Here is a 23,165-nt window from a genome sequence, read left to right on the forward strand (position 1 = left end):
TTGAATAATCTACATTGGCAGATACAAAAACAATAATGAGGTCCAAAGAGGTTGAAATAACTTGCTTAAAATTACACAGATAGTAAGCAACAAAGCCAGGGTTCAAAGTCAGATTTTTTTTGGCTCCAGATTTCTGTGCTTCTCACTATTCTCAGCAGTGTTAATCCATATTTTATTTTTTGGGGGCCTTTGATACTCTCCTGATGCTTGTGGAGCCTTCCATCCTCTAACTTGGAATCTGTTTGGTTTGTTATTTCTTACTCATGGCTTAATGGGTTTCTTCTTCCAAACCCATCCCCTTCTGCTAGGTAATCAAGTAAGAAGGTCCTCCCCCCTCCCCAGAAAGGACTGGGCCCAATATTAAATCCAGAGTTTACTCTGATTTCAGAGTCTTTGTTTTTCAAGGCAGAATGGTTAGTTGAAAGAGTATTGACTTAGGAGCTAAATGGGTTCCAGTGTTGATTCTTTCCTTTAGTACTTGTATGGTTTTGGCCAACGCAATTAATTTTCCTGAGACTTAGTTTCTTTATTTGTCAAATGGGGATGATAATATTAATAATACTTGCCTTACAGAATAATTGTGACACTGGAGATCAAATATGATAAGTACTTGGGTATAGTAGACATTCAATAAGTCATTGTTATTGTTTGAAGTAGTTACTTCAACTTGTGAGAGACCAAGCTGTTACAGGCCCCAAAGATATTTGATATTATTATGGGGGCTAATCTTTGAGTATACTGTCTTTCAGTTATATTTGGGAGGGATGGGGGAAGAGACTAGCCTGGTGAGAAGGACACACTTTTTGTAATTAATTTTTTTTATTGGATTATAGTTGATTTACAATGTTGTATTAGTTTCTGCTGTACAGCAAAGTGAGTCAGTTATACATACACATATATCCCCTCTTTTTTAGATTCTATTCCCATATAGGTCATTACAGAGTACTGAATAGAGTTCCCTGTGCTATTCAGTAGGTTCTTGTTAGTTATCTATTCTATATATAGTAGAAGATACATATTTGGCCTGGATTTGGATGTGGCCTGGATTTGGATCGGGCCTGTGGCAATTACCAGTTGTACAAACAGGCAAGTTGTTTAATCATTGAGCTTCAACCTCTTTACTTGAAAAAACAGGAGTAATAATAACAATCTTATAGAGGCTTTTGAGGCTTAACTGAAATAGTATATGTAAGGCATGGCAGTGATTTTAAAAATATTTGTTCTCCATAAGACATTGTTACAGAATGTCTCAATGTTTGTTATAAGTGTCATTGTATTCCTATTTGTGCTCTTAGAACTCAGCATTGCCATCACATAGTAGGAACTGAAAAAATGTTTGTTGGACTGAATGGGCCCTTGAGTTGAATAGTACAAACACTTTATACCCAGAATTGTTTTTGTTTTGATTTTTAAAGAAACTGATGTTTATTTTCTATCTACCTTATTTCTGTTTTCTGCTTAAAAGCCTGGGGAAGAACAGCTTAAGACCACTCCGTGGTTGTTCCTACCCTTTCAGTGGCCTGAGTGGGAGCTGCAGACCAGTCCTCAGTGGCGGGCTGAGGGCTCCCGTCTTGTGCAGGAACTTCTGGGCAGGCACAGAGACACCTGCGCCTTCAGACCCATCTGCGACCGCGGGTAGAATACAGTGAACTTGGGAGCTGCAGCAGTCCATTCACCCCGATGTTCCTCCTTGGCCATGGCCTTCTCAGCATGGCCTGCTCTTCCTTTTCAGTCTCTCCATCACCTCTGTAGAAGCAGAGATCAAGCGTGACCTCCCACGGGTGTGCACACGGGTTGGTACCACGCATGTGCAGAACTTTCTGGGCCAGGATCCACCACCTCAGACCCACTGAGTGAACTCCCTTGTTGCTGCAAGGATGGCAGTGTCCACAGGGCGCAGAGGAGAGTCTGTGTTACAGGGAGCAGTGGTTGGTGGGTTAACGTACAACACCTCTGTGAGAGGCTGGTCGGCAGCCCTGGGATCAGTAACCCCCAGAAGATGCGGCCCCTGGAAGGCTGCCTGGATCTGGTTAGTGAAGGTTCCAGGAGTGAAGCGGGCAGCAATAGGAGCGGCTCCAGTGACAGCAGCAAACTTCAGCACAGCCCTCTGGCCAGTGTTCCTGGAAGATATGACACTGATCAGTCAGTTTTTAAATGGTAACAATGGCACAAACCATTTGCAGAAACTTCTCCCAGGTCCCCTTCAGATCTATAATGTAGATGCCATCACTTTTCCTTTAGTAGATGTATTGTTGCATTTGGAAGTCAAGGTTGGTGCCACCTAAATGGGCTCCTGCTGCTTGGAATTTAAGGACATCCTCTTCCTTCATTTGTGGGACCTCAAGGGCTCTGGTTATTGTGAAAATTTCCCTTTAAGTTATTATGGAAACCCAGGACAACACCATCTAGACCCCTCTCTGGGTAGTGCAGAGTGGTACACCCAAAGTTTGACTGCTAGTATGCCCACTGTTCTGTGTCTGGAAGCCCTACAAAATAAAATGTTAAGGGAGTTTTATGCTGAGTAAAACCCCCAGGCTTAGGAACCAACGTGCTTAAGACCTCAGATTTCTTTCTGGCTCTCAGTATGAGGGTCATGATTATTTCCCTTGCGTCATCCTCTACATGTGGCTTTTCATCTTACATTCTGGCTTTGCTCCAGGAGACGACACACTGCCTTATGCCAGGGACCTGGTGAAAGGTCACACCGGGAATGGCCAGGCTGGGAGGAGCTCACCTACCGGTGTGGGTCCCTGACTGCATTCTTTGGCGCTCCACCGTGGTGGGGTAAAAGCAAGAGTGAAAAATTCCAAAGGGGCCTAAAATTTAGAGTTTGGCCTGATAGTGTAACTAGAAGGTTTTTTGCTCTGAACTGCTGTAACCAGGAGAGAGTGAGTTTCTGTCATTTCCCTACCAAATGAAAAATGGAATTTATGATGAATGGTTGTTAAATACAGTGATCTGAACTTATTCTTTCCAGCCTAGTGAGACCCATTCCAACCTTTTACAGACAGTTTCTTTAAAGACAGCATGAGAAACCTCAGTGTCCTCTGAAGGTTTTTGTAAATGGATGCCAGCCCAGCTTTTATTAAACTGGGTTTATACGTCATTTAATTGGTCATCATGACGTACCTCTTCCAGACTCTGCTTGAGCAAGGACAAAATGAGTTGAGTGTTCTCTTCTGCTGCAAATGCTGAGCTTGAGTGGTTTTCTGTTGTTGTTGTTGCTTCAACTTTGTCTTTTTTTCATGTTGTCCCTGAATTTGTTAAGTTTGTCCCTTTTTCAGGTTTTTTTTTTCATCTACATCGATTATGTCTAGTGTGGTTGATGTTCACCTCAGTCCAACTCAGAGTACTAAAGCAAATATCTACTGAGCACCTGGTCAACACAGAGCATGCTGGTGCTATTTTCTGGAGCTTCAACATAGGGTCTTTAGAGCTGCAGCATTCAACACAGTAGCTATTACCCCTATGTGGCTATTGAAATTTAAATTAATGAAAATTAAATGAAATAGAAATTTCAGCTCCTCAGTTGTACTAGCCATATTTCAAGTGCTCCACAGCCACATGTGGGTATTGTCTACCGTAATAGACAGCACCGACATAGAACGCTTCCATCCCTGTGGAAAGGACAGTGTTGTTATAGAGATTACAAGCGTATCCTCCGGGGACAAACTGCCTGGGTTCAAAAACCTGGCTTTGCCTCTTGTTAGCAAGTAAATTCATCTTTGTAAGTCTCAGTTTCTTCATCTGTAAAATGAAGCTAATAATAGTCGCTACCTAACAGGGTATTTGTGAGGATTGAAATGAGATGAGGTATTTAGAGACTTAGCACAGCGCCTGGCTCATAGCAGGCCACCAGAGGAGGACCTGGGGGAAACGGAGGTTGCAAATAACAGAATGTTCAAATAGCGGCTGAACTCGGTGTCTGAAATACGATAGAAAATAATTTCCCTTTTAATTAAAAATCTGGAGGTAGGCAATCCAGGATCGGCATGGCATGTCCCAGTGGGCAGGACGAGGTACGCATCCACTGTCTCTTTAGGTTCCCAGAATTTTCCTCCTGACATTTTCACTAGTGTCCTGTTGGCCTGAATTTAGTCACATGGCCACATCTAACTGCAAGGGAAGCTGGGGAACAATTTTTTTCGGGGCGGCTGTGTTTCTAGCTAAAATTTTTATTACTGATAGAGCAAGGGGGAAATGGATATTGGAGGAAACTAGCAGTCTCTGCTACTAAGAGAGACAAGACTGAAGCCAGAGTACAGAGGTCTTTAATGCATTCTAAGGAGTTTGTTTTTTATTGCTTGGGCTCTGTGGAGCTATTGATATTCTCAATGTAGGGAGTTAATACCATTAAAGGCTGTTCCTGGTAATGGACTCTGACTTGGTTCCTCAAACCTGCAATACTCACCTTAGCAATACTGAGATACTTTCAAGAACAGTTACTTTCAATTAAAAAAATTTGCAACATTCTTTCCCACTCTCTCTCCTTTTTAAGTAAGGGGAAAGGTAGCCTGAGGGGAGGAAATGTGAGAAGGCAGCCCTTCCATCTGACAGCTCTCCTTTTAAACTTCCTCCAGTGTATCACTGGCCCTCTCATAAAGGGCTGAGAGTGGAAATCAGTTCTTCACATGGGGTGGGGAGTGCTGAATAGAGGGAGTTGCTATCTTTTTGTTATCAAGATAGTGTGCTCTCTCTCTCTCTGAGCACTTGTGCTTATCTCAGACACTGCATTGTTGATGGTGTGCCCTGCTAGATTCTAAGCAGCTTGAGGAGAGAGTTCAGGTCTTAACTTGAGTCCGTATCCTCTGCAATTAACACAGTACCTAGGGCAAGGCATATATAGGGTTATGGAACGTCTTGGTAAATGCTGAGCCCATGAACGCTGTGTAGATTGCATTAACCTTAAAGCAGGTGCACTCGAGCTGAAATCCTCATACTGTTGATTACTGCTGACTTTGTGCTGAAAGCATTTCGTGCAAAGGCTAAGAGAAAGACTTGAAAGGTGGAGGGAGTTGTGGCCACCTGGAATGTGATTCTGCTTAGAGTACATTGGACTGTGTAACAATCAGAGAGGTCAAATAGTTTGTGTTAAATCCTGGAGGAGGTCCTCTCTTTTCTTACTTTGCCTTTGTCTTTCTAGGCACTGGTTTACTAAGACAATAAAAAATATACTACATTTGTGTGCTTATAAAATATATCCTTAGGTAAGCCCCTCCAGTGAGATTTTTAAATCAATGAATGCTTACTGTGTCTGTGTAAAGCATTATGGTAGGGGCCAGAAGGAATAAAAATAGATAAATAAAAGAACGAATCCTAGCTTTCAAGGAATTTACAATCAACAAACACTGTGCTAGGTTGTAGGAATCTAAATATGATTGACTAGGCTCCTACCCACAAGGGGATTACAATATGGTATGAAAAGCAGACAGATAAGCAGATGATGACATGTACTGTGATCTAGTGTTTGAACCTTTCTCAGGGCCAAATGTACATATTTTGGTTAAAAATTTAAAGAAATTGTCCATTTGAGATTTTGTGAAATCTGCAGACACATTCTAGTTAACTAGCATGTAAAATGTTTTTGGAGAATCGGATATATTTTAGGAGTGGCAGGGATATGATATGCAACCAGGAGAGAGAGAGAGAGGGGGGAGGAAAGAAAAGAGGGTTGATCATTTTGAGGTGACATTAAATTATCTTTTGACACCAGCTGTATCTTTTTTATAACAGAAAATGGAAATAACTCTGTCCTTGACCTTCAAAAAGAAATTGACTTACCTAGCTTAACTATTCAAACAAACAACTGTGTACTCTCTTCAATTCCTATGATGATTTTGATTTACTGTAAATGACTGAATTTAATGAACTAAATTATGCTATTTAAATGCATTTTGTGAATGGTATTGTAGTTTGTTACAAAGCATTATGTCTATGCTAAATTGTGCTGTAAATGATATGGTATGGAACATATGTGCTGTATTCATAATTTAACTGTTGCTATGGAGTGCCTTCTTAGATAGGACATACTGAAAAAGGAGCCTTTATTTACCTGGTGAAATGAAGGTGATATCTCAGCAAATCACTAGGTCTTACTGACCTTGGCAGAATTACAGTGCTAATATTTTCACATGGATGAACTGTTCTTGAACAATTTCTCTAATGTATATGGCAGAAATAGGCTTTCCATTAAAACTGCGTGTATATGGTATATCTTCCCTTTCCATTTTTTTCCCCTTCAACAAACATTTACTGCAGTCATAGCAAGGATAATTCCACCTCCATTCAGGTTCATGATTTCTCCTGGCCTCTCAAATGGTAGAGACAATTGAAGTCAAAAGTTTGTCCTGCAGTTATGCTGGTGCTCTCTGAAAGGACTTGCATTAGATAACACCCTGCTCTTCTTTCTGAGTAATTTAAGAGATTTTGTAAAAAGAGTAAATGCTGAGGCCAAAATAGCATCTTTATTACTGATACAGGCTATGTTGGCTTAGTGTGGGAGCCAAATAGGCTTTCTAGCAAAATCCTGACATTAGGTATACTTACCCACTAGGTCCTGGGCTTTCTTACATGGAAGGACGGCATAGGTAAGATTTTTAACATGGAAAAGCAAAGAAGTTGTGCTTTCTTTGGATAGGCTCGTCTAGGCACTAGACAGAGAATATTAAGCTGGTGGGAGAGTTTTTTCAGTTAATGAGATTGAATTTTTCAACTCAGAGTTAGGTGTATGCAAATGACTAGATAGTCAATTTTGATGAATTGCTGTAAGAAAAGAATTAGTTTTAGTCATTTTTCTGTGCTGTATTTGGCATTTTTCTCAGAGTGATTCATTTAATGTGTCTCTCGGTAATATTCTCTGTGTATTTATTTTAGAAGTAGCAGTAAGTGATACAACTAATATTCTAAAATATTGTAATGGATATGAACTTGGAGTTCATCTATTTGCTCTTTCTTAGGATTATAGTACAAATTGCTGCTTTCGGAGCAGGGACAATATAATTCTAATCAGAAATGTAAAACTGGGGCTTCCCTGGTGGCGCCGAGGTTAAGAATCTGCCTGCCAATGCAGGCTCGAGCACGGGCTCGAGCCCTGGTCTGGGAAGATCCCACATGTCGCGGAGCAACTAAGCCCGCGTGCCACAACTACTGAAGCCCGTGAGCCTAGAGCCCGTGCTCCGCAACAAGAGGAGCCACCACAGTAGGCATGCGCACCGCAACGAAGAGTAACCCACAGTCTACACAACTAGAGAAGGCCCGCGCGCACCAACGAAGACCCAACGCAGCCAAAAATAAATGAAATAAATAAATTATTAAAAAAAAAATGTAAAACTGGTAATACAATCTTTTTAAAAATAATTAATTAATTAATTATTTTGGCCACGCCTCGCAGCTTGTGGGATTTTAGTTCCCCGACCAGGGATTGAACCTGGGCCCCAGCAGTGAAAGCACTGAGTCCTAACCACTGGAACACCAGGAGTGGGACCTTTCTTTGTGATTGGCTACCATGAATGGCTATAGGTGGGGCAAACAGTCGGTTAATGACTGTAGGATTTCCCACATCAGCAACATGGAATTATAATGTTAGAGATTTTACATTTTTCTGAATGCCAGAAGCATAGAATTTTGGCTGGTTATTCTAGCAAGGTGCCGGGCTGATATACAGCTAGAGTCAGAGACTTGGAGAAGCAAAATCTGTATATAAAGTACAGTGAACTCTTGGAGCGTGTCTTTAGAGCCCCCAGACCACACTTGCAGATAACAAAACAAAAACCAAGGACTATTAAGTGATTTGTTCAAAGTCACCCAACAAGTTAGTGATTGAGCCAGATACTCTAGGTATTCTTCCAGTACAGTATTTCCTATATGCAAGAAAGGGACCGGTATTACAATCATCCTATAGAGAAATTAAGGCAAAGGAAGTTCCTTGTGTGACCACCAAAGCATTTAAGATCATAGAATTAGATCATCTGAATGTTTAGGAATACTTAAAGATTAGATCTTTAAATATTGTCTAATTAAATCTCCTATACAACACTTAAATCCAATCTACAAAATCCCTGGCAAATGGTCATTCAATGTTTGCACATTTAGAGTGATGGGAAATTTGATCTTTGTTTAGCTCAGATTGTTAGAAAGTTTAGTCTTATATTAGGCCTAATGTGTCTTCCTGCAACTTCAAGTCATAGGTTTTAGTTCTGCTTTCCGGTGGTTCAAAAATCATAGTTAGCCACGGGACTATATTATCCTATACCCTCTTTCATGTGTATTACCCTTGTCTTTCCTTACTTTCAACATTCTATGTTTTAGTAGGACATACTGAAATGTCCACTGGATCAGTCAAATCTATAAATATGCCTCTTTGATAAGAATTTCAAGTTCATTGTATAAAACAGGCCTGAAAATTTTCCAAAAGTGTTAAGGAAAGGGAAACTAGAGTCTATTATAATTCCTTTAGGCAAATTGTTTGATTTCCTTGAGGTATTTGCAAATGCTGGTTCTCATGTGGGTCTCATTATGACTAATATAATCTATTTGGCCAGCTTGATTCAACCCATTTTCTAAAACTCATTGATTTGTTATTTCTATATATCTTTGTGATACTGACATTTTCCAATGTCCATGGATAGTACTCAGTAAATTATGTAAGGTATTCCCTTCCATCCAGATCTGCAAATAATACTAACAGTTTAGTTTTGTGTACCTGTGTTAAGCAAATTTGATATATAACAATCAGATTTAGATAAAAAATTTCAGAACATGATTAATTCACTCAAAGAATTCTTTTAAATAACTAGTTCCCCAAATGCCCTTTAAGTTTAATTAGTTTGGAAAAAAGTCGTGTTTAGACCTAAGATCTCTGGAATATTTCAAGTACATAAAGCAAGATATAGACATTTGAAAACTGCATAAAGGAGAATAGAATTATGGAAACAGACTTCTAGATGAACAAAGAGAATAGAGAAGTGAAATTCAACACAAAAGGCTGTCTGAATAATCCTGCATTTGGTGGGTTACAGACATGCTCCAAGCTGTTTGAGAGTTAGTGGGGCTTGTGGCTCAGCCTAAGAAGGTTAACTATTATTTTAAACAATCAAGTGTTCACAGACTCATAGAAAAGACAGGTCAGGTGTATGCCAGAATTTACAAGGATTATCCAGGACAGAACCTGAATTAAAAACTTTAAGAAAATTCATTTTCTGTTTTTAATCTATTCCAATGTCAGGAATTTTTTCTCCTTACAGTCTAACTTAAACCTCTAGCTTGATTCTCATGAAAGAAAAAGTTACAAGTAGTTATCACCTCTTTGTAAGGACCCTCCATGTACACGGGCTCCATTTCTCTCTGGATTATGAAGACCCGAACTTGCCACTAAGTTCATGGTGATTTTGTTAGGACCTGATAAGTGGGAAGATTCTCTTACTGATCTTATGCCCTCTTTTATCCAAGTGAGTAAAAGCCAACTGAGGGATAGTAGTGCTCCCCAGCACTTATTTGTCTGGTTCAGGCTCTTGCCTCTGCACTTGTGGGGGCCCAATTTGATATTTTACGTATTGTTTTGGGTATAAGACTAGGTAACCTTATAATGACAATAAGGATAGGAAACATCGCTTTATAAAGTCAAAAGTAAAGAATAGAATTCAATATAAAACTTCTGAAATATCTCTCATACTTAGTGGCAAAACTGACTGTTTATATTAGGTTAAAAATTATTCGTAGAAAATGTTATGGGCCAATGTCTTAGGAGCCAAGCACAAGTCTGACTTTGGATCAGGTCTGAACCAATAAATTTTGCTTTTTTTTTTGCTGAAAACATTTAAAATGTATTTAAAATTAATTTTAAAGTCAGTTTGCTTTAGGCTACTTGATTTATGATACGCCTTGGTGTAGCTTCATGTTTCTTCGGTATATGATTTTCATCAACATTGGAAATTTTTTGGCCATTATTTCTTCAAATAGTTTTTCTCTTCTCTTCCTTTCTCTCTTTTCCTTCTGGGATTCCAATTAGTCCCATATTAAGCTGCTTGAAGGTGTCCCACAGCTCACTGGTGCTCTGTTCATTTTTTTTTTCCAGTCTGCAGTGTCAAACTACCGTTAATCCTATCCAGTGTATTTTTCATCTTCGACATTGTACTTTTCACTTTTAGAGGTTTGATTTAGGTCATTTTTATACCTTTGATGTCTCTCCTTAACCATGCTTATGCTTTCCTTTTTCTTCTGGAACATATAGAGTATATTTATAATAGCTGTTTTAATGTTCTTTTCTCCTAATTTGTAATCTGTTTGATTTCTGGGTCTGTTTCTATTGATTGATTTTTCTCTTCATTATGGGTCATATTTTCCTGCTTCTTGTGTGACTTTGTGAATTTGGGTGCTAGACATTGTGAATTTTATGTTGTTTAGTGCTGGATTCTTTTATGTTCCTATAAATATTTTTAAGCTTTGTTCCAGGGCATTCAAAAAACTTGGAAATAGGTTGATCCTTTTGAGTTTTGCTTTTAAACTTTGTTAGGGAGGACTAGAGCAACTTTTAGTCTAGGGCTAATTTGCCTACTACTGAGACATTATCCTTCTGAGTTTTTTACCTGTTGCTTTATATATTATGAGGGTGTTTTTGTTTTGTTTTGTTTTTAGCCCTGGCTGTTGGGAATGTGAACTATTCCCAGCCCTGTGTGAGCTCGGAAAATTGTTCTGCCTGCTCCTTTCCCGTGGTTCATTTTCCAACCTTGGATAGTTTCCTTGTATGTGTGTGCCTATCGACACAGCATGAGACTCTGTGGATCTTCAGAGCTCTCTTTTTTGGTGCTCTGGTGCCGTCTCCTCCATGGTACTCTTCCTGTGATTCTAGCCACCTGGCTTCCCCACAGTTTCAACTCTGTCTCTCAGCTTAGGGAGACCACCTCATTTATTTTGCCTTCTCTTCCTTGCCTGTTGTCCCATGTGTGAAAACTATTATTTCATATATTTGTCTGTTTTTCTAGTTACTCCATCATAGCCAGAGGTGGCATCCTAAAAGTCAGTATATTTTAGGACTCTTAAGTGAGAAGAATGCTTTTTGGGGCTTCCCTGCTGGCACAGTGGTTAAGAATCCACCTGCCAAGGCAGGGGACATGGGTTCGAGCCCTGGTCTGGGAAGATCCCACATGCTGCAGAACAACTAAGCCCGTAGGCCACAACTACTGAGCCTGCGCTCTAGAGCTCACGAGCCACAACTACTGAAGCCTGTGCGCCTAGAGCCCGTGCTCCGCAACAGAAGCCACCGCAATGAGAAGCCCGTGTACCGCAACGAAGAGTAGCCCCTGCTCGCTGCAACTAAAGAAAGCCCGCACGCAGCAGCAAAGACCCAATGCAGCCAAAAATAAATAAATAAAAATAAAATAAATATATATATATAAAAAAGAATGCTTTCCAACTTTTTATTCGTATACCCTAAAAATGTCCAATACACAGTATTTAAAGGCATTTATACAAACAATTGAAATCTTTCTTTGGGGAAATTAAAACAACAAAACTTGATAGCATATCATGATTTCATACTTTGCAGATGTTAATACTTAATCATATGTAGAGTCATTTAGCTTAAGTGCATTAATGTAACTCATTTAAAAGAGGCCAGTAATTGTCCTATTAACTCCCAGCCTGGATGTTATCTGCTCTGCCCTGCTAGTAAGGCCAGAGGGGGACTCTTCTCTATTGGCACCCACAGAGATTGCTCTGATCTGTTGAAAATCCTGTTAAAATCTAATTACTTAGGAGAATCAGCCAGGGAATATCTAATGAGCTTGAGGAAACCCACTAGAAGAAATTCTGTGTTACTAACGAATGAAATGTCTTCTGTCTTTCAATTATACTGGTACCATATGAACATAATTGCTGCCTTATAAAATGTGACTTTTGTTTGTTGTTTTTTAATTGTGTGTCATGAATTTTTTTGAGATGTGAAAGTAACTTAATTTCCCGTGGAGGACAAATGACGGTTTAAAGCTTAAATAGGCATTCTTTATTTCCTCACAAATATTTGATAACTTGTTATCAAATGCTTAAAAATGTACATTAATTAGTGAAACCACCACACAGGTGTGAAAATTTTGACTATTAAAAGAACTTGAGTTTTTAGTCGAGAATGAAAAAAGTGTTCATCAGGAGACTTTGGAAAGGATTATTCTCTGCAATCATCTTAAAAATATTGCCAAAAGAAGTTGATTTATTAAAAATGAAAATTTATTTGTCTCACTTATTTTGTAAATGTATCTTTGAGACTCTTAGTGTAGTTTACATTTCCTTCTCTCTTTAACAATTAGCAATATCTTTTTTTTCACATCCAATTTAACTTTGTATTTCAACTTTGCTGACTTTCCACTTCTCTATATTTAGGACTTTTTTCTTAACATTGGATGGTTGTTTAAGACTATGGGCTTTGGAGTCAGATAGACCTGAGGTATTCAAATCCTAATTCTTCTAGTGAGAACGAGTTTCTTAACCTTCTGAGTCTCAGTTTCATTTCTATACAATAGGAACACTAATTAATATGTTAAAGTTGTGAATATTTTATGAAGTAAAGCATGTAAAGTGCTTAGCATGGTATCATTCATGTTGTAACTGCTCAAGAGATGTAGTTATTATTTTTGAAGACTAATTAAAATTTGGTATATGAAAGAATTGTGATATCTAAGATTCATTAAAAACTAATGTAGGGTGAATTTCTATTATCCTAATGTATTTCTATCACCATGCTCGTATTAAATTTGTTGAAAAAATTTAAAAGGGTCTATTTTTAGTAGCATGTCGGTGAACTTCATTCCAAAGTTTATCAAGTGTTTAGCCAATGTGTCATTTTATAACATGGATTGATTTCAGCAGATGACATCAGAAACAAAATGTGGTTTGGTGATACATTACTTAGAAAAATACCTGTCTTAGTGATAAATTATTATTGGAATATTATATGATTTTAATGATTGAGGAGAAATAAAGACTATTACATATTATTTCAACAATTAACAATGTAGCTATTATTTAAAATTATTATCTGGCCTATAGAACTCTGGCAGTTGAAATACTTAAATTGACAGTGCTTTTATTTTCAATCACTTGATAACATGTTAAAATTAGATTTTCTATTTTGCCTAAAATATAGATTAAAACATTCCTTAATCAGACTGTTTGGAAATTAATATACAAGTAGCCTTATAAAATGATTCTTGTGTTTTATAACTGGGCAAGGAGGTAGAATTATTATAATAATGTTTTCACTTAGAATATGCTCTTTTATATTTAAAATTCCTTTTATAATTCCTTTTATAATTCATTAATTCTTATAACAATTTTATGTAGTAGCCATATAGTACTGTATTGTAAGCAATAAAAGGAAACAGAATTTTTGTATACATGTAGCTCTGATTATATTTATAGTATAAAAAATACACATACAAAGTATAATACACAAACTAGGATGTTTCAATAAAAGAATATTTAAAATAATTTGCTAACATTTGTGAATTTAATACTTTACATAGATTTGATCTTCTTGAAAAAATCTGATTGAGAGATAATGAATGGTGTTATTTGGTGGGGCAAGAAGTTAGAATTGAATGTATGGTAATTCACACTATTTGTTAAAAAGTTTATATGTAATCAATAAGTATGGCGAACTTATTTTATCTGGTAGGAATTATTATGCTATAATCAAAAACCAAACACCAGCTAATTTGTTCATTTAACAAATATTTATTGAGGGCTTATTATTTGCCATAATGGGAATGTAATGTTGAACAAGACAGGCAGGGAAGAAGAATTAGCAGATTCATTATTAAAGCTAATATTTTGCCACAATGTCAGTTCATGAAACTGTTCACTCAGCTGAAGTCCCTGACAGAAAGTGCTTTGGTTGTTGATCTTAGCATATGAAACTACCTGCTAAGCCTGGCTTTGCTGGGGAATTCATATACATAACTCGATTAAGTTAACACCTTTTCATTAATCAGTTTCTGTTGATAACAGAAACAAATACTTCACTGACAAATAGAAGTAAAAATAAAAAAGAGGTAGTCTTACATCTTTCTTTTGGTCCTTCCAAGGTTAAACTCTCTGTTTGGAAAACTTCAAATGTCTAAATCTCTGTAAAGCACGTCACGTTGCTCCCCCACGATGCCCATTTCCCATCCTGTCCACTCCCCCCAAGGACACACACTTCCACAACTTTGCCTGGCATATGGTAGGCACTCAGTAAGTGCTACTGAATTAGTGTAATTAATAATTCTTTTATTCCATTAGGTTATATTTCTAGTTCTGCTGTTGATTCCCTGTGATAATTTGGCATAAAGCCAAGTCACAGGACCCCTTAATTTTCCTGAATAAAAATGAATGCTACGTTTTCCAAAAACCTGATTAAAATATACTGAGGACTGTGAGATATTAGTTGGAGCTGTATGAAATTGAGATATTTGACCATTTTTTTTGACATACAAAAATAAATTTTTTTTCTAAGGTGTTTTAACTTGACCAAAAATGTAATATAATTATCACAATAATCACGACTCTAAATATGTTAGTCACATCACTGCTTATAGTTTTCTTTCTACCTTTCTATCTATTTCACCTTGATTGCTAATTTTGGCCTTGCTTTCTTCACTGAATGGTATTTTATTACCAAAAAATTAATTGTGTAATATACCTGTCACTCCAAATAGTAAATTATATATTTTTTAATGTTAATGAGCCTGGAGTCCAATAGGCTAGGTCTAGGAAGCAGTATTATTTGACTTCTTTAAGGACTTTTAGGTAGGGGATAGTGGGTAGTGTTTAAATTCTAAATTTTGTATAGTTTAAAAAAAATCAGTTCATTTCAGTATTAGAAAGTACATATAAAACTAATTTTTATTGTTTCTAACAAACTGGAAGATTTTATTTGTCTATGATTTGAAAATTATTACTGTGTTTACTCTGAAAACTAAAATTTAAGCCCTGGTCAACTGATTTCTTATTTATTCTGATAATACTGTGAATAACCTTATAATTTTCACAAAATATAGTTATGACAAAATGATATTCACCAGAAATTATTATTCTATCTCTGAAGCAAGGCCACAGATGATCCTTCTTTTCTTTTTTAAATAGAAAGTAACCCCACTGTATGAGCTAAAGCTCCCCTAAAGTAAAGCCCACACTGCTGTGTGTTTCACATCATTTAAGGAAAGGAAACATAATTTAATTTGTTCAACACAGGGTATCTGGAAAGATGGCTGGAGAAGAGAGATGTAACCTCGCTATTTATGCAAATATCAGGAAGCCGTTATAACTACTTATCCATTAATCCAGGAGCCCTGAGCAAGTAACTCAAATGAGTAGTCCCCAAATTCAGGGCCTATGACAAGGTTTTCACTGGTTGGCAGCAAAAAAAAAAAAAAAAGAAAGACAATATAAATTTTCCATAAAGCTAAATTTATTGAATTGAAAGAACTATTTATATTCACATATATATGTAAAATTTATATATATATATACACATACATATATATGTATGTGTATATATATATAGCCTATCTTTTCTTTGTAAAGAAAAAGCTTTTTAGAGTAGTTTTAGGTTCACAGCAAAATTCAGAAGGAGGTACAGAGATTTCTGATATGATCCCTGCACCCCCAACATGCAGAGCCTCCCCCATTATCAACATCCCCCACCAGACTGATACATTTGTTACAGCTGATAAACCTACATTTATACATCATTTTTACCCAAAGTCCATAATTCACATCAGGGTTCACTCTTGGTCTTGTGCATTCTATGGGTTTGGACAAATGTATACTGACATGTATCCACCATTATAGTATCATGCAGAGTAGTTTCAACTGCCCTAAAAATCCTCTGTGCCCCACTTACTCATCCCTCTTCCACCCACCTCGCAACCACTAATCTTTTTACTGTCCCCGTAGTTTTACCTTTTCCAGAATGTGCATATATTGGAATCATATGGTAGGTAGCCTTTTCACATTGGCTTCTTTTACTTGGTAATATCCATTTCAGTTTCTTCCATGTAATATAGCCTATCTTCTGTGAATTTATAGTAAATGATTTGTTCAGTGTTCCTATTTGCCAAAATAAACAGTTAGTCATCCTGTGTGACTTTCCTGAATATTTTTTGAAATGTCCTTGAAATTGAAAAATCTTGGGGGACTTCCCCGGTGGTCGGGTGGTTAAGACTCTGCGCTTCCAATGCAGTGGGCACTCGATCCCTGGTCGGGGAACTAAGATCCCACATGCCATGCAGCGTGGCCAAAAAATAAGTAAATAAAATAAAACAGAGACATATTTTTTAAAAATCTTGGAAACATCTACTTTATATATATCTGTTTTCTCGCCTGTTGAGTGGAAGTAATGATTCTTATTTTATAGGATTAGTGTGAAGAATAAACGAGATGCATAGGTGGAAGTGCTTGGGATAGCACTTGACACTCTGTGGATGCTTCTGATTTTAGTCCAATCTGAAACTCTAGTGTAGGGCCCAAGATTTCATCCAGTTTTCCTTTGAGGAGATTGAAGATAGTAAGCTCAGATTGGGACATTCCTTGGCACATAGTAGATGCCAAATAAATATTTTTTGAGCCTAAGGGTTAATAAAGCAGAAGAGTTTTGTAGGTAATTGGACAAGAGTGTCAGGAGTTCTAGAATGAGTTCTAGACAGGAAATCTTTTGTACGTAGATGGTAACTGAAGTCAGTAAAGTATGAAGACAAGAGGACCTGGGACATACTCTAATGATTTTAAAGCCCATGAAGCTGTGTTTCCTCCCCAGCATATATGCAAAGGAAGCACAAAGGTCAAGACATCTTACAACGTCCTCATAGCAGTTATTTGTTCCATGTCCTTCTTAATTTTGTAGGCTTTCCATCCTAGTTGAAAGTGTGAAAGTCTTTGGACTCTGCTTGTTGAATCTTTAATTCCAGAGCTGGAACCTCTTTTCCTGTGAGGCCTTAGCCAGGCTGGGTGCTGTTGGCACTGAAGATAATCCTTTAGGGTGAAAAAAATATGTCAGAACTAAGAGATTATTTAGGGGCCTTTAAGTGAAGTTGGGTTATTTCCTGATAATAAGTATATTCTCTGAAGAATGGTCCACCCTATTAAAGAAGCATGCCTTCTTTGACAGATCACGCAGCTTGAGAAGAGATGTACTTGGAAAGGTAAGGAAGAAAGGGTACCCTAGCCTAGCCAGCCAGAACGAATGAAGCCAGCCTGGCAATCAATGGCATGACAGATGTTGCAGCCAGATCACTCTCACACCCAACAGAGATGTATGCTTTTCTTACTCATATGTAAAAGGGCAGCCAGAAAGACTGTGCAGCCTGGCCTTTGTTACCAGCTGTCTGGTTGTTGGTAGGACTTGTCTCTGTTTATAGTATCCTCCCTATTTCATCCCAAGGGATACATTTACTCCGTAAACCCCATTCTCATGTGCTTGGTCAGTCTGTCCACCAGAGTAGGTCTAAAGTTTCCTTGGCTTGATTTTAATTCCTGAACTTTTTGTTATTGAGAGTGGGCCTCAGCTAAGCTGTGACGTTGGCAAAGTTCATTGTCCACAACTCTGGGATTTTTTTCTATGCCCTTTCTGCCTGGCTCCTGAGGTGTTCTCCCTTTCAAGAGACTATATTTCTATAGTTCCTGCCTTAAGGGAGATGAGAGAGACAGTGTGACAAAACAGCAAACTATGGTATTTATGGTAAATGCAACTTCTTTAGACCGTTAACAAACTTTTATCTGTATTCATACCCACCCTTTTCTTCTAGCTTAAATGTAAGAGATATCCATCCTTAAATCTAAGGCTAATTTCTCTATTTGTGCTCTGGATCTCATTTCCTCCTCCTAGCTAAGGTTCTTTACTTTATCAGTGATGCCACCTCTCTCCTGTACTTTGGTTCTCTTCCTCTCTTAGAATATCTGAGTTGTAACTTTGGTTTTGCCACCCGTTTACTGTGTGAACTTGGACAAGTACTTTCACCTCTCTAGGCCATAATTATCTGTAGAATGAAAGATTTGGGCTAGATGATCTCTAAACTCCTTTTTGTCTCTGATTTTCTTATCTAAAAGTATAAATTTACAAGGCTGGGGTTTATCTTTGTATTCTCACATATTGACCTACCTGACTTGGTGATAAATTACTATTGGAATATTATACATTAATGATTGAGGAGAAAAAGACTATGGCATATTATTTCAACAATTAACAATGTAACTATTATTTAAATTTGTTGTCTGAGTTGGAGGAAAAATTTCCTGGCCTATAGAATTGAAGAAATATTTGAATTGACAATAGCTCTGAGGTGCTCACAACTTTTATATTGTTCTAGTTTCTCTCTTAGAAAGCAAAATGATTTTTTTTTAAAAACTGGCACTTTATTTATTTAAAAATTTTTTTGTCCCTATCACGTGGCTTGTGAGATCTTAGTTCCCCAACCAGGGATCGAATCGGGGCCCCCTGCAGTGGAAGCGCATAGTCCTAACCACTGGACAACCAGGGAATTCCCAAAATGATTTTGTAACTCAGTTTACACAGTTATATATTTATATATATATAAGAATATATTATACACTTGTATATACACACATATAATAAATGTATATTATACACTTCTAGGTTATAAGTATATTATAATACACTAAGGTATTATTGAATTTTTTTTACACATTTCCTCTTGTACTCTGTGTCAGTCAGAACTCTTCTTGTTGCAAGAAACTGAAACCTATTTCAAACCAACTTAAACAAAAGGATTTCCCAGGGGAGTAGTTAGCTTCAAGCCTAGATGGTTCTATGGACTCAAACAAGGTCAGTAGGTCTCTGTATTATCTGTTAATCAGGATGGGCTAAATGCTGTTAGAAACAACCCCCAAATCTCAGTAGCTCAACACAATAGAAGTTTATTTCTGTATACCTAACAGTTTAATGAGCATGTTCAGTGAATGGCCTTCCATGTGATGATTAAGGGCCTCAAGCCCATTTCATCTTCTAGCCTGCTACTCCAAGGGCCTCAGAGTCCTCTGCTGGACACTTGACGTCTAGCCAACAGATAGATGTTGGGGTGGGAGTGGGGGACAGCCTGGAGGATCACTGTCACTGACCAGAGTTTAGTCATATAACTACAATTGTCTGCAAGGGAGACAGAAATACGGTCTCACTGTGTGACCAGAGGGAAGAGTGAGCACATAGCAGTCTCCTTTGTACTCTCTTTCCATCTCTTGGCTCTGTGTATCTCTCCTGTGTCATTCTTCACCAAGTTCTCTCCACGTGGAGCAAAAATGGTTGCAGGCAACCACAGACTCAAATCCTCCTAATGTATCAACCTCGGTGGAAGAGACCATCTTCCCTGTCAGCTCCAGCAGAAAAGCCCCATCTGTGGACCAATTGAGGCTAGTGGAATGGTTCATACTAGTTGGCTAGGCCTGGGTCATTTGCCCCTCCAGTATCATCTCTACCTAGACTGCATGAGTGGGTTACCCTGGAAAAGAGGGGTTCTTGCTGCATAGGCAAGAACCAAGAGGTATATGCTACCTCCCTCTTAGGAACAGTGCTCATTTTAATTTTGTTAAAATGTTTTTTCAGTGCCTGTGTCTTGACAATCTGTAAAATGCCTCCTCTTTCTTCTTCCTGCTCATTTCCCTCCTTGTCATTTACACTGATATGTGAATTTATTTAATCTCACCAAACAAATGAGTACTGATGGGGACAATATATTTGACTGGATGTATGCCAAAGTCATTCTGAAAAATGTTCCCAGAGGTACTGTCTCCAAAACAAGTCTGTTTAGAATATTGTCTATGGAAAGAGAATAGTGTAAGGGCAATGCTTATTCCATAAAAATTAATCTTTAGTGGTAGAATTTTAGGCCCCTGATTGGAGAAGTTGCTTTGGGTTGAGTTGCTGCTCTGAAGCCTTCAAATCAGTCCACACGGGTGACTCTGTGTGGATGAAAGGCCAGTGAAGGAGGCTTCAGTGTCTGTGCACCAGCTGCACTGATGGACCCCATTGCTTGTATGGAGGAAGTTGACTTAGGGAGACTTATGGGATTTATGAGTAAGGGGCCAGGTTCCTAATGCCCACACAGAGATAAGAAATTTGGCCAAGAAATCTATGAAAGGTAGTGAACCTAGAACTGATGCTCCTGAATAGAGCCTCCAACTTAGTTCTTTTTTTTTTTAAAGGAACTCCTTTATTTATTTATTTATTTATTTATTTTTGGCTGTGTTGGGTCTTTGTTTCTGTGCGAGGGCTTTCTCTAGTTGCAGCGAGCGAGGGCCACTCTTCATCGCGGTGCGCGGGCCTCTCGCTATCGCGGCCTCTCTTGTTGCGGAGCACAGGCTCCAGACTCTCAGGCTCAGCAGTTGTGGCTCACGGGCCTAGTTGCTCCGCGGCATGTGGGATCTTCCCAGACCAGGGCTCGAACCCGTGTCCCCTGCATTGGCAGGCAGATTCTCAACCACTGTGCCACCAGGGAAGCCCTACAACTTAGTTCTTATACTCAAATGCTAGAAAAACTCTGTCCCAGATATGTGGAAAGAATCTTGGCATCTGTCTGGGAAATTAAAATCCCAAGCTTGTGCTATATGTATGTGTGATGCCCAAATTTATTCTATCTGCATGATATAAGATACATTATCCAAGAAATAGTCCAGGGCCATTGATACTATTGAGAGAAACATATTTGCAGAAATGAGCCTAGAAATACTGTGTATCTTCCATACTTTTACAACCAGGGCACCTATGATGGCTATAGAATAAATAAATTCCTCTGAAATGGAATAGAAAAAAATTACAAACCATATAAAGAAAAAAGCTTCCATAAGGGAGAGTCAGCAGGTGCCACCAACAGAATTAGCACTCTAAGAACTAGAAATAATGGAATATTTTGAAAGAGATTATAAAATAAATGTTTATAATGATTTAAGAAATAAAAGGAAGACTAGAAGCCATTCTGAAGTAAGAGCATTGTATTAAAAATGAGCAGGTAACAAAATATGTACAAGATCAATATGAGGAAAACTACAAACCTCTGATGAAAGTAAAACAAATAAGTGAATTCAGCAAAGTTGTAGGATACAAAGTCAGAACATCAAAATCAGTTGCCTTTCTGTACACTGACAATGAACAGTTGAAAAGGAAATTAAGAAAACAATTCCATTTATAATAGCATGGAAGAAACTTAAGTGCATATTACCAAGTGAAAGAAACCAATCTGAATAATCATATTTACTGTATGATTCCAACTATATGACATTCTGATAAAGGAAAAACTATGAAGACAGTAAAAGAAGGTTGCAGTGAAACTATTCTGTATAATACTATGATGGTGGATATATGTTATTATACAATAGTACAAATATATAGAATGTACAACACCAAGTGTTGAACCCTAATGTAAACTTTGGACTCTGGGTGATAATGATGTGTCATTGTAGGTTCATTGATTGTAGCAAAGGTATTCCAAGAAAGAATATTACAGAACTTACAGAAATAAGAAACTGCATGGATGGTGTAGAAGCCACTATCATATTCACCATTGTTGTTTTCTGGGCACGTGGAAAGCTATACTTCTCAGCCTCCTTGTAATTGGGCTGCACCATGTAACTAGTTCTGGCCAATTGGCTCTGAGAGGAGTTCACTTTTAGGTTCCAAGTATCTAACTGCACATATAAGAAATGTCAGTGCTTGTTTCCTGCTTATTGACCAAGGAAGGCATTTATTTGAGGTAGTGAGGCTTCCATCACCTGAGGGGATGCATCCTGCCTATCTTGTTCCTCCTTTCCATATTCTTGCCTTCTAGTCTCTTTGCAGCTTGGGATGGCCATGGGACTCATTTTGAGCAATGAGACATAGGGGAATGCCTGATGTAGGGCTCTGGGGAAAGTTTTTCTTCTTAGGTAAAAGAGCTTTATGAGGAGAAAGGCTTTTATCCTCTTCTTTTCTGCTTGAAACAGTGGTGTGATGACGTTGTGTTTGGAATGGGGACAACTCTATCTTATGACCAAGCATGAGGACCAAGGAGAGTGAGGAGCAGAAAAATAGAGTTTGTGCCCTTGGTATCACCATTGAGCTACTGCTCTTTCAACCCTGGAGCATCCAAATTCCAGATTTCTAGTTATGCAAGATAATTAAAGGTCTTATTGCCTAAGTCACTGTTAATGGGGTATTCTGATACATTTCACACTGTTTTCAAGCATACATGTAATGTTTCTAAAAATTGACCCATATTAAGCCAAAAGGAAGTTCAACATATTCTAAAGAACCAAAACCATATGGAACATGCTTTCTAGTTATAGCATAATATCAATTTAAGTATAATATATAATAAAAATGAATATCAAAAGTTTAAAAATTCTTATATTGTGGAATCTAAAAAACATTCTTCTAAATTCATAGATCTAAGAAGAAATTATGATAGAAACTATGGAATATTTAGATAACAGTGAAAGAACTACACCATATCAAAACATATAGCAGAAGTATACTCAGATGAAAATTTATAGCTTAAATTCATATATTAGCAAATAAAGAGATATTAAAAATTAATGAATTCGAGACAGTAGAATAGTGCTTACCAGGGGCCAAGGGCAGGGGAAAATGAAGAGTTATTGTTTAACAGGTATAAAGTTTTTGTTTGGGAAGATGCAAAAAGTCCTGGAGATGCATGGTGGAGATGGTTATACAACAATGTGAATGTGCTTAATGCCACTGAACTGTACACTTAAAAGTGGTTAAAATGGTAGATCTTGTGTTATGTATATTTTACCACAATAAAACATTTTCTTAAAAAATTAATAAAGAGTCAGTTCAAAAAGTTGGAATAAACCCCCCAAAAGCAGAAGGAAAAATGATGATAAGAAAGGAATGTAATTAAATAATAAAAATTGAAATAAATCCACAAACTAAAAGATGGTAATCTGAAAGGGCCAACAACAGATTTATTAAGAGAAAAAAGATAACAGGAATGACGAAGGGAATGGCTCATTGAGTTAATCACTTTAGGGATGTCTAGTAAGCTAAGGACTGTCAGATGTCCCCTTGAGTGAGCAACAAGCATGGAATGGCAAGGGCAGTCTCAGCAGAACGGTAAGGTCAGAAACTTCATTCACTAGTTTTTGAAATGAGTAAGTTGGGAAGAATTAGGAACACTGAGCACAGATGA

The 23,165-nt window shown here is 37.7% G+C and overlaps 1 pseudogene; it reads right to left on the reverse strand.

Annotated features, from left to right (window-relative positions):
• Positions 1-1,481: 1,481 nt before the first annotated feature.
• LOC133087171 (small ribosomal subunit protein uS2-like) lies at positions 1,482-21,837 on the reverse strand (annotated as a pseudogene).
• Positions 21,838-23,165: the final 1,328 nt, after the last annotated feature.

Source organism: Eubalaena glacialis, chromosome 3 (genome assembly GCF_028564815.1).
Source record: "Eubalaena glacialis isolate mEubGla1 chromosome 3, mEubGla1.1.hap2.+ XY, whole genome shotgun sequence".
Taxonomy (NCBI): Eukaryota; Metazoa; Chordata; class Mammalia; order Artiodactyla; family Balaenidae; genus Eubalaena; species Eubalaena glacialis.